The 16,082-nt window shown below is 43.2% G+C and overlaps 1 long non-coding RNA gene across 1 annotated transcript in view; it reads left to right on the top strand.

Moving 5' to 3' along the window:
* The window catches only part of LOC306919989, a 53,954-nt gene that overhangs the window by 24,555 nt on the left and 13,317 nt on the right, over nucleotides 1-16,082 (top strand). The gene's annotated exons all lie outside the window — the stretch shown is intronic.

Below are 16,082 nucleotides of genomic sequence, written 5' to 3'. Positions count from 1 at the left end.
TGGACACACAGCCACGTTTGGGCCACATTCCTCAGCCCAGCGTGGCAAAAAACAAGGAGGCAGCTTTTTTTAAAAGGATGGTGTAACCGTATAGCCATGCACGCACGCACACATGTGTCTGCCACAGACAAGGGCTGCATTGTCAGGGGTCAGGAGAGGTTTATGATGTTCGTTTAGAGCTAAATGTATACAGAGTACAGACAGATACTGTGTATGAAGTAGAGTTAACCCATTTTGACCTGAGATCAGATTCTAAAAATGTCTTCTACATCCTGACAGTTTTCTGAAAAGGCTATTTTTCTATGTCAGTCGTTCTTCGATATTTCAAAAATCTGAAAAATAGCAGATCTACAAGCTCATAGCGCGCCACCGAGTGGCGCGCTACGAGCTTGAAGGTCTGCTATCTTTCAATAGCTAAAGCATAACATAATGCTAACACCAAAAGGGGTTCCCGCCCAAAATGAGTTAAAGGTAGGGGTAAATTAAATTATTTTGTTAAATAAATAATAATGCTGTCGAGTGTTTGCTCAGTAACTGGGGTCTAACCATCTTCAGCTCTGTAGTAAAACAGAAAATGCATTTTCAGGTATTTGATACCAATTTTTCCGATACTGAGATCAGTAGGGAGAACTCAACACAGGATAAAGGATGAATAAATGAAAAATTGAAGCGATGACAAAGAAATGAACAGACAAAATTGGAACTGGAACACTCAAATTTAAGCTGATAAATGGGTACTGAACACTCACATTTAAGCTGATAAATGGCTACTGTCTCCAGATTGGAACTGGAACTGGAATTGGAACTGGAACTGGAACACTCAAATTTAAGCTGATAAATGGGTACTGAACACTCAAATTTAAGCTGATAAATGGGTACTGTCTCCAGATTGGCTAAATTTGGCAACCCACACGGCACATTATATTGTCTGTTTATTAAAGAGCTGGAGAGGCAGGGAGACCCCTATTACTGGAAACAAAAACTAACTACCAGGATATAGACAGTTCTTTAACCTATTATTATTTATTTATTACCAAAAATATCACTTACCGGCGGTTACCCTACCTTTTAAAAAGTGCTGCCCGAGGTGGAAATTAAGGAATTCATAGTAGCAATAGTACTGTAATCGTGGTGGTAGTTGTAGTATTAAGACCCCATTGATGTCAACCAAGGCGTGAGTCTTGTTGTACTTTGAATTTAATCTAGGTACCAGATGAGAGGGGTGTTGGCACATTGGAATAAAGGGAATCTCATAAATGTTTCAGAGTCACAGTAAAGTTACAGAAGAGTCACTGAAAAGTCAGTTCCACAATCCACACACTTATTGGCAGCCTACCGACAGTAACTCACTCTGACTTATACAGCTGGCGTATTAACGGTGATTTCTGTGCACCGAAATAGCTGATCTACATGTGGTGTGTGTGTGTGTGTGTGTGTGTGTGTGTGTGTGTGTGAGTATAGTATAAATCACGCATTAGTACAATAGTAACTTTCACGTCCGAAGAAACAAAAACAAATGTGCGTGTGCCATTTATATATCAGCCACCACCAAACAGACAGGTACACCTGGGGATGGCATTAGCCCAAATCCCCAGGCTCCATCTTTTTTTCTCCAGATCCTCCAGTCCAGATAGAGTCGTCCTGACTGAGAGGGGATTTGAGGTAATGAGATCCCTGCGAGGTGCTCCTGCGTCACTCCCTCTGTCTGCACGCATCCCAGCGCTACCTCACAACTGTAATTGAGGGCTTAGCAGAATACATAGGGTTGTGGGTGGGTGGGTGTGGGTGGGGGGGTAGCACTGCCCTGCTATGCATGTTTACCTTGCCTGGTACAACCAAACCACTGTCCCTCAAGCCACTTGCCAGCTCTGCTTGGAGCTGTTGGAGAAGTGCCTTGCTCCAGGGCTCTTTGCCAGGAGTTGTGAAGCAAGCATATAGTCTCTAGAGCCAGACCGTTGACTCCCACAATTTTTCAAAATGCTACTGTCATGCCGAGCCAGGAGTAAAGCGGATGTTTCCGCCTCCTGCCCTCGCTTCCATTTCATCTCTCGCCGAATATATCATGGCTTTGTGGTTGTCCGGCGTCCCGCAGTGTATTTTCAGTGTTATGTTATTGTGGGGAAAGCTTTCATTAAAGGAGAATTCCATACTAAAAGGCTTTCTTACCTTTCTTTGTAGTTGTTACGTCCCCACCAAAGAGGTCCAGGTGTTATTTTGTGCAAAAGCTCCTTATTGGCTATTTCCCCTACCATAAACCCTAAATGAATTGCATTGAATTGAATGGGGCTATGGGGTGTTGTGCTAATTTGCTTATTTCCATTGCTCAAAATTATTATTATTTTGTATAGGCCTATATCCTCTCTTCATAATGTAAATAATATCCCAAGTGGCACACTTTACTACTTATTTTGATGGAAATAAGCGAATTAGCACAACACCCCATAGCCCCATTCAATTCCCATGCAATGCAATTCATTGAGGGCTTATGGTAGGGGAAATAACCAATAAGGAGTTTTTGCACAAAAAACACCTGGACCTCTTTGGTGGGGACCTAACAACTACAAAGAAAGGTAAGAAAGGTAAGAAAGCCTTCTAGCATGGAATTCTCCTTTAAGTGTGGGGTCCATGGCCAAATGCATATACATTTTGGGGGTCCTTAACATGAAAATGTTTGGGAACCAACTGATGTAGACAAACCACATGTCTCCTCTGACACACATTAGTAAGTCACCCGGTTCATGTAACTAAAGGGCATACAGCCTTGACTTGTGACATACAGTGCATGCTCTTTGTGAGGTTTCTAAATATACACCTATAGAGGACACATTGCGCACGCTGTACGCAGGTCATTGCTGTGACTGGGTCCTTCTTGTCTGGCGTGCGTGCGTGCGTGTGTGAGACAGGATGTGTTTGGGCAGTAGACTTATTGCTTCTTGGTGGTTGGTTGTGGGCCTCAGGCCATACAGCTGCTCCTTAGAGTATATATATATATATAATAGAGACGTCACCGAGAGGAAACACTGAAGTGAAAAAGAGATGGTGGCCGAAAGTGGTATTGCACTATGGGCCATGGCTCTATGCATGGCACTATGGGCCAATATGTGAACGTGCTATACTCCATACCTGAACGCTATGTCCCATATGTGAACGCACGCTATGAACGGCCCAGCGCGTTCACGTATGGCCCATAACCAATCCCAGAATGCACTCTGTTCCAACCTGGAAGAATGCCTCATGCGCTGGGTGAGCAACTCAATGCAAGTGGATGAGAGGAGAAATCCGGTGACCTGTCTGTCTGTCTGTAATCCACGTAACTCGAGAACCGTTCGCCCCACCGACTTCAAATTCGGCACACGCGTTCCATACCACCACAGGGGGTGCAGTGCCTGGTGTCGAGTCGGTCGGACCCACGGTTGTCCAGAACCTCCCCAAAAAGGCCTCTGCCCAGGCTCTGGACCGGGCCCCTGCCCAGCATTTATATATGGAGTTGGCCTGTTCTGACCTCACAACACTCCATATTTGGGCATGCCTGACACAGAACTCCACAAGCTGGCCTGTTGTGACATCCCAACACTCCATATTTGGGCATGGCTGACACAGAACTCCATATATAGGAATAAAGGGACACAGAGAGACACATACATGAATCTGACATCATTCTGACGTCGGGCATAAAAGCAACACAGACATAATATCTGGGTGGGTCATACATTTCCAACATGCATCATTCCAAGTAGGCCAGTGCCCAACGGGCACCGCCATAGAGGCACCTCTCTAGTCATCGTTTATCTAACTCTATGAGCTGCTCGGCCCTGAGTGTCCTGGAGCTGCCCAGCCCAGATTCACCGCGGAGAATGGTTGAAGCCTCAGAGACCTTGTGGCTAAATCTGGTATTGCAGTAATTCTGCATTGAAATTATTATATTGTGGTTACACTGGCAACTCATCCTTGCCAGTGTATGAGTTAAATAAAGCAGTAGTTCCCAAACGTTTTGGCCCGTGACCCAAAAGAGAGATTAGATGTTTGTCCGGGACCCAAACTAGTGAAAATAGCATATCTGCAAGCTCAACTCGTTGCTTCGCGCAGCTTTTAGAGTTTTAGATTTTATGGGGATGTTTTGTATTATTATTTATTATTATTATTACTATTATTATTATTATTGAAATAATATTAATTAAAACCACAATGTAGTAAACAAAAATAAAGGTCTCCGAGTTAAAGGACCATACCATTGGGTCTGGCATGTTTAGCCAGTTGACTCACGGCATACTTGACATTACCTTCATTTCAGTGTGGTATGCATGTCAACGTGCACAGACTTGAATCTGCAGTGGACATTCTTTAAAAAAAGATCAAACTAAAAAACACTGGCGGTGGAAAAAAATTGCGGCACTCAAAAGAATAAAGATGCATGATGGTTGGCTCAGCTCAGACGCATATTTCTGGCCTAGAGGTGATCAGAGGAAGTGCACCTGCTCCACATCATAGACTAGTATTACTGTACTTACAGTAAGACATGTGACCCTGGTTTGAATCCCGCCCGGGGCACATATCACAACATAATGATATATGGCCTAAATGGTCTTTTTCAGAAATAACTTTGGTCTTTCGACATGTGGAAAACTTTAGTTAAACATGCAGAGTGACACATTACTTGCACCTGGGTAACATCATCTTTAAGTATTTACTTTAAAAATAGAAAAGTTTTAAAAACAATAGACGAGGCTGAGTATATCAGTATGTCAACACCCATTGGCTCTAAGGCCAAACAAATAGTCCCCCCTAATTATTGGGACATTAATGTAGTGTCCACAACCTAACAGTTTCAAGAATCTGTTGTTTTCTCTTTGAAAAACAAAAAACAGAAATAAGAAAACCGAAAAAAGTATTAAAGCTACACTATGAGATTTATATAACCCTCTAGTGGCTGGACCTTAAGAAAAGGCCTAATATCAAACTCTTCATTGAGTCCTATGGGTGTCATGGTTCTAAGATAATGGATCCACCATAGCTCTCTCTTTAACAACAGATTATCTATATCTCCCCCTTGTCTTGGAAGATGCACTTTTTCTATTCCTAAATATCTAAGAGAAGAGACATGGTGGTGTGCCTTTTTGAAATGTACTGACTGTAGTGCCACTGGGCTTTTTTCATCCCCATTTCTGATTGTACTCCTGTGTTCTGCAATACGCGTTTTTTAATGCACGTGTTGTTTTACCAACATAGGCTTTCTTTTTTTTTTTAAAGATATTTTTTTTGCGGCTTACGCCTTTTATTGGTTTTTTTTTAAGGGACAGACAGTAGGCTGACAGGAAACGGGAGAGAGATGGGGGAAGACATGCAGTAAAGGCCGTGTCGGGCTCGGGAGTCGAACCCGCGGCACACTGCGACTGGATTACCAGTCGGGTGCCCAGACGGTTACGCCACCGCCTGGGCCCAACATAGGCTTTCTGACAAGGACATCAGAGCAAATAAATGACATGAGTAGTTGTACATGTTATTTTACCTCTTATTTTTATCTGTTGTCCCGCTGAAAAAGAAGTTACATTTTTCTGTAAAGTGACATTGAGCACATGACCCACAACGTCTGGTCATCTAGAAAAGTGTGAGGGTTCTTACGAGGCAAATCTGATTTCACCACAATGTTGTTAGGTGCCCTTCTGTACACTAGATGAGGGGGATAAGTTGGATCTGAAATGAGAAGATGACAGTGTTTTAAATTGATTTGCCTAGAGGTGAGGATTGTGTAACACAATAAAGGTTGTTTTCGGTACGCAACACGGAAGTAACACGACTCAAAGCCGTTTATAAGTCACAGTCACTGACGCATCCGCTGACGAATCCTTGGTATTTTCATTCGACCGGACAGAGTCAACTTTTCACCGCTGTTAAAAAAAAATCCTGGTGATGGTCGGGAAAACTTGGGATTCCCTTCTCACATACCAGTGGCACATACCGGTGGTTGTTGGGATCCTCTGCTGTTCTGTACTGCTCGTACTGTAGGCCTACTGTACTACTCGTACTGTAGTACTCATACCGTACTGTACACTGTACTGTAGTACTCGTACCATACTGTGTACTGTACTGTACTGTACTGTACTGTACTGTACTGTACTGTACTGTACTGTACTGTACTGTACCGTACTGTACCGTACTGTACCGTACCGTACTGAACCGTACTGTACCGTACTGTACTGTACTGTACCGTACTGTACTGTAGTACTCGTACTGTGCCATACTGTACTGTAGTACTTGTACTGTACCGTGTGTGCTGTGCTGTACTGTACTAGCTGTACTGTACTACGTACTGTAGTACTCGTACCATACACTGTACTGTACTGTACTGTACTGTACTGTACTGTACTGTACTGTACTGTACTGTACTGTACTGTACTGTACTGTACTGTACTGTACTGAACTGTATTGTACCGTACTGTACTGTAGTACTCGTACTGTGCCATACTGTACTGTAGTACTTGTACTGTACCGTGTGTGCTGTGCTGTACTGTACTAGCTGTACTGTACTACGTACTGTAGTACTCGTACCATACCGTGTACTGTACTGTACTGTACTCTACTGTGCTACTCGTACTGTACTACTCGTACTGTACTGTACTCTGGCTTGTGTGTGTGTGTGACCTGAATCAGTCCAATCAACCCAAAAAAAGAGAGAAAACTAGAAAAAGTGCCCTTCTGGGCACAGGTCTCCACCAGGAGGATAGGAGTGTGTGTGATGTTTGGCAAAATGTTTAGGAGTGATATAAACATGTTTGTTTGTTTTTTGCAACAATTTTCTTCATTTTGTTGAGGAAATGCAGAGCCAGATCACTCAGCATCTCTGAGGATAGAATTCTGGATGTGCAGCATTTTGTACAAAACGGGCCACTCCTGAAGACTTTGGAAGGCAATCTTAGCCAATCAGTGTAGAATCTGAGAAATCCAACAGGCTCGTCTTGATCACATGACTACAGAGATCATGTATACCGATTTGCATGAGATTTGGATGAAATCTGTGCGACTAACATAAGCAATGTGTTTTGCAGAAATCGGCCTCATGGTGGCGCTATAACCGGCAGATGTGGAGGGATGCAGGGAAAATGTTTTTCCATGGCCTCTAGGGAGTGCGCATACAGTTGTACACAGATTGATGCAGTTATAGATAAAAACAGGAATTGCCCTGTTATAGCGCCACCATGAGGCTGGTTTGGAAAATAAATTGTGTCATGTCGTCCTCAGCCTAGTGGAAATGTGCGTGTATAATTTCACGGAAATTGCACACTGTGTTTGTGATTTGTGGCATTTTGTTCGAAACGGACCAATCATGTGAGCTTTGGAAGCGAATCTTAGCCAATCAGGAAGGAAGATGGGAAATGGTGCAGATCCATGTTGATCACATGACTATGGAGATAGTGTATACCGAATTGTGTGATGTATGGAATGTGTGTACGAGTAATCTACAGAAATGTGTTTTGCCTAAATCGGCCTCATGGTGGCGCTATAACAGGCCGTTGAGGAATATTTGGGGCAGAGGTTCGTTGTTGGCATCCAGAGAGTGTGTGTGCAAAGTTTGGCATGGATCGGGCCAACGGTGCCGGAGATTAGCTGGTAACAGACGGACGGAAGGAAGGAAGGACGGACGGAAGGACGGACGGACGGACGGACGCACACACACACACACGGACGGAGTGCAAAACATACTCTCTCCCCATGCCTTCGGCCTGGTGGAGACAATCACACCTGTGTGAAGTGAGTGGTGCAACTCTGTGCGGGAGTCCCCGGGGGGTCCCCGGAAGTTCCAGACCCACAGGAACACGGCCAGGGTTAATTCAAATGACTTAGGGTGGTTGTATTACATTGGCTAACTTTCTTTTGTCGCAACAGTTCACAACTCTTTGCTGCTGTGTTTGCACATTCTTCTATTTCTCCCAATAGGTATGGGAGTTTTTTGTTGTCATACTGTCATAGTATATGTCTTAGTATAGTGGGCAGGTAGTGTAGCTCTGTTAACACCACATTATGTGTGCAGTGGATGCATAGTCTGTCTTCCCTTGGGAGCGGGGTCTGTCTGTGGTGGCCTTTCTCTATTGCAAGGCTGTGTTCACTGAGTCTGTATCTAGTCAATGCTTTCCTAAGTTTTACCGTGCTCAGGTATTCTGCCAATGTATATTCTCTTTTTAGTGATAGATAGCATTCCATTTTGCTTTGGTTTTGGGTAGTGTCTCTTTCCAGTATGTCAGGTAGCTTTCTTTTTGTTTTCTTATAATCTGGCTAAGATCACTACAGACCGGCTAAGGTTGGGGTGGACGGAACAGGACAGGACAGGGGCCTGGCTCCAGACCAATTAATTGGAATGTTTATCCATTCCCTAGCCAAATCATATGATTCCGTACTGTTCTAAACGCTAACTTCATTAAATATTAGTGAGGATTGATATGACATCCTGTTATTGGATTTACCCAGGGAATTCTAATCCCTTCATTTAAAAGCATTAGTCTATTGTACTAATGCACTGGTTGAGTCCAGGACACCCAAATGAACATGTATTTGGGCGCCAAAGGGGCCAAAGTTCCATGCCTGAACGACTGGACGGATCAAACAAAAAAAACACTGGAGGCCTGAACGGCTCTCATCCCGATAGTAAGCAATTGCTTTGAGAAGCTGGTGAGGGAATACTGCTCCACGCTACCTGCCACGCTGGATCAACGCAGCTGCTTTGCTCATGCACCTTTATATATAGTATCTATCTCGGTGTGTAAATATTATTTTTCTTTGGACCTTGTAAAAAAAAAACCTTTAGTTGTACTTTTGTGTTAAAAAATTAAATGTATGTTTTGTAGCAAAGGCTTCAATTCAACCAGAGTTAAGTGTACTGTCCAGTGCTTCCGGGCTTGTGCGTGGCAAGTCGTGCACTAAGTACTGGGAGCTGATGGTGACGCTCCACCTCAGCAATCAATCTCCCAGGGGTCTAGCGCATTGTGAAAGGGGTAAGATGTCCACGATCTGGCTGATACCGATTTAGCCATTATAGAGTGAGGGACACTGAAAGGACACTGCTAATTAAGTAACATAATATTTCCGCCACATCTCGCCTGATGAAGGTCTTGTGAGCGAAGTGTTGCACCTAACTGAGTTAAGCACAAGTGAAGACAGTGTGCAGCAGGTTTTTTTTTCATTTTTTTTTTTAAATTTTTTCTCCCTCATTTTTGTTGTTATTATTTTTTGTACCCAAAAAAAGAGCAACTTACAGGAAGTGAGCTGATGGGCTATTAGTGTCTGGACGTTTATTATTAGATTTGAACTTGATTTGAGTGTACGTTTTAGAAAGGCTTTGTTCATGGCTTGCAGGCAAATTCAATTTTCTCAAATCAGATTTTTTTTTAGGGACTGACTGTCCACACTGTTTTATGGAAGCCATCGGGTCAGATTTGTTGTCTATTCACTGTATTCAGACATTGTGACCTAACTACACTGTTGCTGTGGTAACGACATAACACAGGTCCGAGTTACTGCATAATTTCTCATCGGAGAGCTATTCTTGCTATTATTTGAATCGAAAAAAAAAAAATCTTTTGCTATTTTTCAATTGGACTCAAATGCCTGCAATTATAGTTATGTTACCTTTATAAACTAAATACAAATACATTGGACATAAAAAAAGACTGAAGTAATTAAAGCGGGTCATGTTTGCAAATCAATAATATATCAGTATTCTGATATTAACCTGAGGGCCATATTAAGTGAAGGTGGGGGGCGCATGTGGCCCCCACGCATGTGGCCACCCCATGGGGGGTGCAGACAGTGGTCTCAAAGTTTACCTTAGTATTGAGGGTTAAATGTCTGAAAATTCATATTTCCAATTATAGAAAGGATATTGTGCAAACAAACAAAAAAACATATACTGGTGATACTGTGAAGTCACACTATGAAAACGTTTAATCTGCAACACGATTTTGTACAATGTGTAGTGGGGGGGGGGGGGGGGGGGGGGTTGCTGCATGCTTCATCTCTCGGCTAACGGGGTCCTTTAAAAGCATTGAAGACCACTAACTCATACCATTTATTAATGATTGTTGTAAAAGTTTCCAGTAAGCAATTGCTCACAGATGACATGCAGTACAGTACAGCACAGCATAGTAGGCCGAGTCTTTGGGAGTTCACAGGATGCAGGGTGGCCCTCTGAGATGACAGATTAGGGTGTGGTGGGGTGACCCAATGTGTCAATGCACGCACACACGCACATAAACACATACACATACACATACACATACACATACACATACACATACACATACACATACACATACACATACACATACACAGTCACAGTCACATACACATACACATACACATACACATACACATACACAGTCACATACACATACACATACACATGCCCACACATACTGTACTTGTGAGGACATCCAAAGTTTAGGACAGCGTGAAAATAGCTGAAAAGTAGCCGGAAAATAGCAGATCTACAAGCTCACAACCTATCACAGAGCTTGTAGCTCTGCTATTGCGCCTAACCTCGAAATGCATGAATTAATCCTAAACCCAACCTCAGTCCTATACTAATTGCAAACATATCTCTAAAAATAGATGCACACACACACACACACACACACACACACACACACACACACACACACACACACACACACACACACACACACACACACACACACAGAGGTCAATGACTGCAGCGCAGCAGGGATTTCCCAGCCTCTCACAGGTCTGCTCCCTTGCTGCCACGGCCTCCATTGTGTGGGGCTTCCCAAACACAACACACAGGCTGTGTTAATGAACACAGGAGTATGTTTCCTTCTGGAGGGGCTGCCAGTGACCTGTGGGGAGTATTTAATGGATGATCGCTTTCTGTGGTAACATCAAAGGGCCCTCTTCCGTGTGGAAAGCCCCCTACCTACAGTATAAGAATGGCAGGCAGGTCACCACTGTAAAAACCAGAGGTTCTGAAGGACCCCCAAAATCACATGTACGGTATTTGGGTGCGGACCCTCCATCTGGAATGGTGTTGTGCCAGGGATTCCAGGAAGATTTTTTTTTTTTTAAATCAAAATTATTTCAAATTTGTCAAAATCCTCCAAGATCTTTTCACAAATGGGTGAGATTGCACATCGGCTATTTTTGAATAGAATAGGGGTTAAAGTGGTTAAACTGATTGCGACAGTTTACATTTTATACACTGTTTTTAAACGCTGTGGACAGTCTGCATATGAATGACTTTTCAGGATTCTAATTCAAAGATGGCAAAAGTAGCAAATCTACAAGCTAGCTTGTAGATCTGCTACTTGTGATGCTTCCCATCGTATGATCAAGAAATGCAAACGGTAAAACATGGAGATAAAAGCTTTCTGCCCAACAGCAACAATATAAGGCTGTTGAACATAGGAAACAAGTGCCAGATGGCATTGTCTACTCTACAACACCCTGCAACTTTATGACTGCCTGGAAATGTGCTTATGCTGGAATGTTCCAAAAAATTGGGTTTTTATTTTTTCATTAATTAATTAAGCTTAGAATAGATGTAGAAGAGTTGTTCTCAACCAGTGGTCCGGGGACCACCAGTGGTCCTTGAGGGGGTTCCTGGTGGTCTCCAGCTAAATGACAGAGAGTTGGTAACCAAATGGACCCTTATAGATATTTCACTCTTGAGCGAGTGTAAAATGAATTCATTTTCAGGGCAACACCCCATTTGAAAAGATATGGCAGGTATTCTCATCTTTTAATTTGAAGGATGCCCAGTTTGACATGCAAGGCTACTGACCCCCCATTTAATGCCATTTATATGTGGGACCTCAATTCATTATACCTTTTATTTATAAAAATCAATGTCAACTTAACTCTGAGAGAGTACAAATGGACCTGTTATGGTCCATTTGGTTCCATTTGTACACACACAAAAGCCCTTGAATATGATTGCAGGGCTCTAGCAGTGATTCTCATCATTTGAATTTGAAGGATGCCCAGTGTGACATGCATATCTGGGACCTAAACAAAATAAAAAGGTTTTGTTTTTGTTTGTTTTTTAAATTCTTCCAGGGGCCACAAGGGGCGCTTCGCAGGCCGCAAATGGCCCACGGGCCGCCTATTGTGGAACCCTGCACTAGGCTATACTATAACTCGATTTGAAAGGGCCTAGTTGCTGCTTTTGGACTTGTTTTCATAGACCTATAGTCTGCTTGTTTCTCTCACACAATCTGGAAACACTGTTCTCAGGGCTTAACGTTCTCAGTCCTGGGGACGGATTTCAGTCCTGAGGATTTCATAGGGGTCATTTAATGAGATCAGTGCAGATTTGCAAAAAATCATTTTCAGTCTTGGGATTTTCTGTGCAGATGTTGGCAGCGACTTGGCTGGCGTGCTGACGACTAATTATGGGTTCTTCATGTGCTGCTGCTGGTTGTTAGAGCAGGCTCGGGTACCGAGAGGCCTCACAGCCAGCCCAAGCTGCACTGCAAAAAAAATTGTCTTCATGCAATTCCTTCAAATACATCATGTAAAATCTGCATGAAGTGTGCATGAAACATGTCTGTTTATTTGCTTTTTTAAAGGCAGCTTACTTTTCCCACTAGAATCTTGACAAATAACCATCATGTATAATATGCATAATTGCATACAGTAGAAGCTTTAGACTTTTAGCACCGCTGCCAGCGGTGGCCGAACGGTTTGCGGAGCGGTCTTGATACCGGAAGGTCGCCAGTTCGTATCCCCGGACTGGCACGTTAAAATTACCACCGCTGAAGTGCCCTTGAGCAAGGCATTGAACCACTACCATGAAATGTTCTATGAGCAGGGCCTGGCTGTAAACAAGTATCTGATGCTTAGTCCAGTTACCCTGGGTAAATATAGTAACTTTGCTTTGCTTTGCTTACTGAATGGAAGGGGCCAGGGAGACATGCCAGGCTGACTGTGGGCTTATGAAACCTGAAATGGGGATGTGGTTGGGCTGCAATGACTGGAAACAATGCGCGTTCTCTCTCTCTCTCTCTCTCTCTCTCTCTCTCTCTCTCTCTCTCTCTCTCTCTCTCTCAGGAAGTGTAGCTCAGTTTCTACCTCGTTTTGTGTGCAGTGGGTGACTAGTCTGTCTTCTCTTGGGAGCCAGGTCTGCCTATGGCGGCCTTTCTCAATCGCAAGACTGTGTTCACGGAGTCTGTATCGAGTTAAAGGAGAATTCCATGCTAGAAGGCTTTCTTACCTTTTATTTGTAGTTATGTCCCCACCAAAGAGGCCCAGGTGTTATTTTGTGCAAAAGTGCATTATTGGCTATTTCCCCTACCATAAGCCCTCACTGAATTGAATTGAATTGAATTGGGCTATGGGGTGTTGTGCTAATTCGCTTATTTCCATCGCTCTTTAGTCTTCATAATGTAAATAGTATCCCAATCGGCACACTTTACTACTTATTTTGATGGAAATAAGCGATTTTGCATAAAATAACACCTGGACCTCTTTGGTGGGGCATAACAACTACAAATAAAGGTAAGAAAGCCTTATAGCATGGAATTCTCCTTTAATGCTTTCCTTAGTTTTACATCAGTTACAGTGCTCAAGTATTCTGCTACTGTGTATTCTCTGTTTTAGAGCTAAACGGAGAGTGGTGCAACACTTCCTTAAGTGAGTATGTGTGTGGGTGGGTGCCTGCATGACTGGGTGGCTGGCTGGGTGCGTCTGAGCACGAAAACAGCATGGTTGTTTTTCACCAACACACACACAAACACACATATTAACTGTATATATGGTGATTTTGGGTGTGCCAGTATAGTACAGTGACAGTACAGTACAGTAGAGGGTACAGTAGAGGGACCCCCACACGGTAACTCTGTCACTTCTCAACCGTTTCGGACGAGGGACGGCTCGCCGGAATCGGGGCAGCACCATGGGTGCGTTCCTGTGGGTCCCCCCCCACTTACTTCACACGGGGGTGATTTTTTTCTTATAATTTGGTGTAGTCCCGTTTGTTTTCTGTCTGGTGGTTGTGCTCTCTCTCTCTCTCTTCCCCCCCCCCCCCCCCCCCCCCCAAAAAAAAATTAATATGTAGTATTTGTGCCTGGAACCCTCCCCCCATAGAACATTTGTATGGGGGGATACACATATCCCCCCATACAAGACGTGTCTAGTTAAAAAGTATTCCTGCCTGCTACTGTACAGTATGTGTAAAAAAAGAAGATGATGCTATATATTTTTTTTTTGCTGGGGACCCTGTGATCGCTGATCGCTTGTTTTCGTAGACTTGGTCGCTTGTTTCTCTCGCAAAAGTCTGGCAACTGATTGCGCTGTCAATTGACAGCTGAAAACACAGTTTTGTGTGTACTGTACAGTTTCCTCTTGCCATTTGAAATCCAAACTGCAGTTCAACCGCAGGAAATGGCTTTGCCTAATCTAATCAACGTTGTATACCTATCAGGTTTGCCTCACGATGGATATGTGTTCACATTCAAATTGTCTTTGTCTTTTAAACCAATAACGGCAATTAAAAAACACTTGATGGAGGTTTGTTGTGGCTGTCAGGCAGCAAAGTGGATGGCCCCCACTTGTGTGGTCGTTGCAACGCTCACTTAGTTATTTGTGGAAGTGAATGCGGAAACACTTGAGCTATGAGTGGGGGTGCGCCCCAGGCTTCCGCGCACGTGGCGGGCCCTTGACTGCACTTCCTGTGTTCATCACATAAACAATGGCAAAAACAGAAGTGGGGACGCAGGAGCCGAAATGGTTCAGTTCGTTAACATGGTTAGCTTTCAGCTGGTCCCTCTAGTGAGCGCCAGGCTAATTCAATAGCACGGTGGGATGGGAGAGGGGGAAGGTCAGGGTGGAAGGATGGCGGATTCTAATCCAATCTGGGCCTGTGTGCATTGCTCTACATACATCATCTGCTGCAGGGAACGGAGACTGTTCAGTTCAGGAGTATGTTGTTGGATCAATTCAGACATGGAGCTTTGAATTGAATGCTCTTTTATTGTTTTAGAATTGGCGGAAAACATAATGACACATGTGTTTTTGTTTTGAAGGCATACAGTAGGCTATAACTTTGCCCTGTGTTTACATTACACATTGAGCATCCCTTGAGGCAATGCAACACAAATCATTATGTGTAATAAGAGAAGAGCAGAGGCTGAGCCACTCAAATGAAAATGGGATTTTTGCACTGCGGCAGTGGCCTTTCTTCTTGTGGTATACGCTGAAACCTAGTGCTCTGGCTGACAGAATCCAGCTCAGAGAGCCTTCTCATTCGTGTGTGAACTTTCTAATGTCACACATGTGTTTTTTGGCCAGTGTTGCCAGAGTTTGTGAGAGAAACAGGCAGATGGGTCTATGAAAACGAGCCAAAAAAAGCAACTATAGGTTGCATGGTTGCACACAATCCTTTTTACAACTAATGTCTATTCTACTGTCTTACGGTATATACTGTACTTGTGTCGACATACAGTATGGAATTTGCGATGTGATACATTGTGAGCTTGTAGATGTGCCATTTAAAAATAGTAAAACGAAAATATCATCAGTTTTTCATATATATATATATATATATATATATACCGTATATACCCCACCCCCCAAAAAAACAAAACATTATTTTGTTATAATCGACTGATTGATTCATTAGTACTCTGTCGAGGAGCCAACTTGTACTGCTACTAACTAATGTCTATTACAACTGCTGTTCTAAAGACCCGTTATTGACCTTATACCAACCTTGAAACTTACTTAAAATCGCCATCAACAGCCAATAAGGGACCACTATTCTTACCCTGACATACATACATACATACATACATACATACATACATACATACATACATACATAGGTTATGTATGTTAGGTATGCGGTCTAGTCTAACTTGGACTCAGGGGGGTGGACGCCTCTGCCTTGCATAGTCCCCAGTGAATAGGCAGGTTGCCCTTCACTGGTAACCTTACTTTGGATTTTAAATATATTAAGGTATTGTAGGCTGGGATTTTACAAAAAAGCCCCCCTTTTAAATACATACAGACATACAGACATACATACATACTTATAAGGTATGCCATCTGGTGGCTAATGAACCAAACACACATTCTCAGAA

The sequence above is a fragment of the Electrona antarctica genome (genome assembly GCF_951216825.1).
Source record: "Electrona antarctica genome assembly, chromosome: 3".
NCBI classification, from domain to species: Eukaryota; Metazoa; Chordata; class Actinopteri; order Myctophiformes; family Myctophidae; genus Electrona; species Electrona antarctica.
This window is presented reverse-complemented; position numbering and strand designations above follow the sequence as displayed.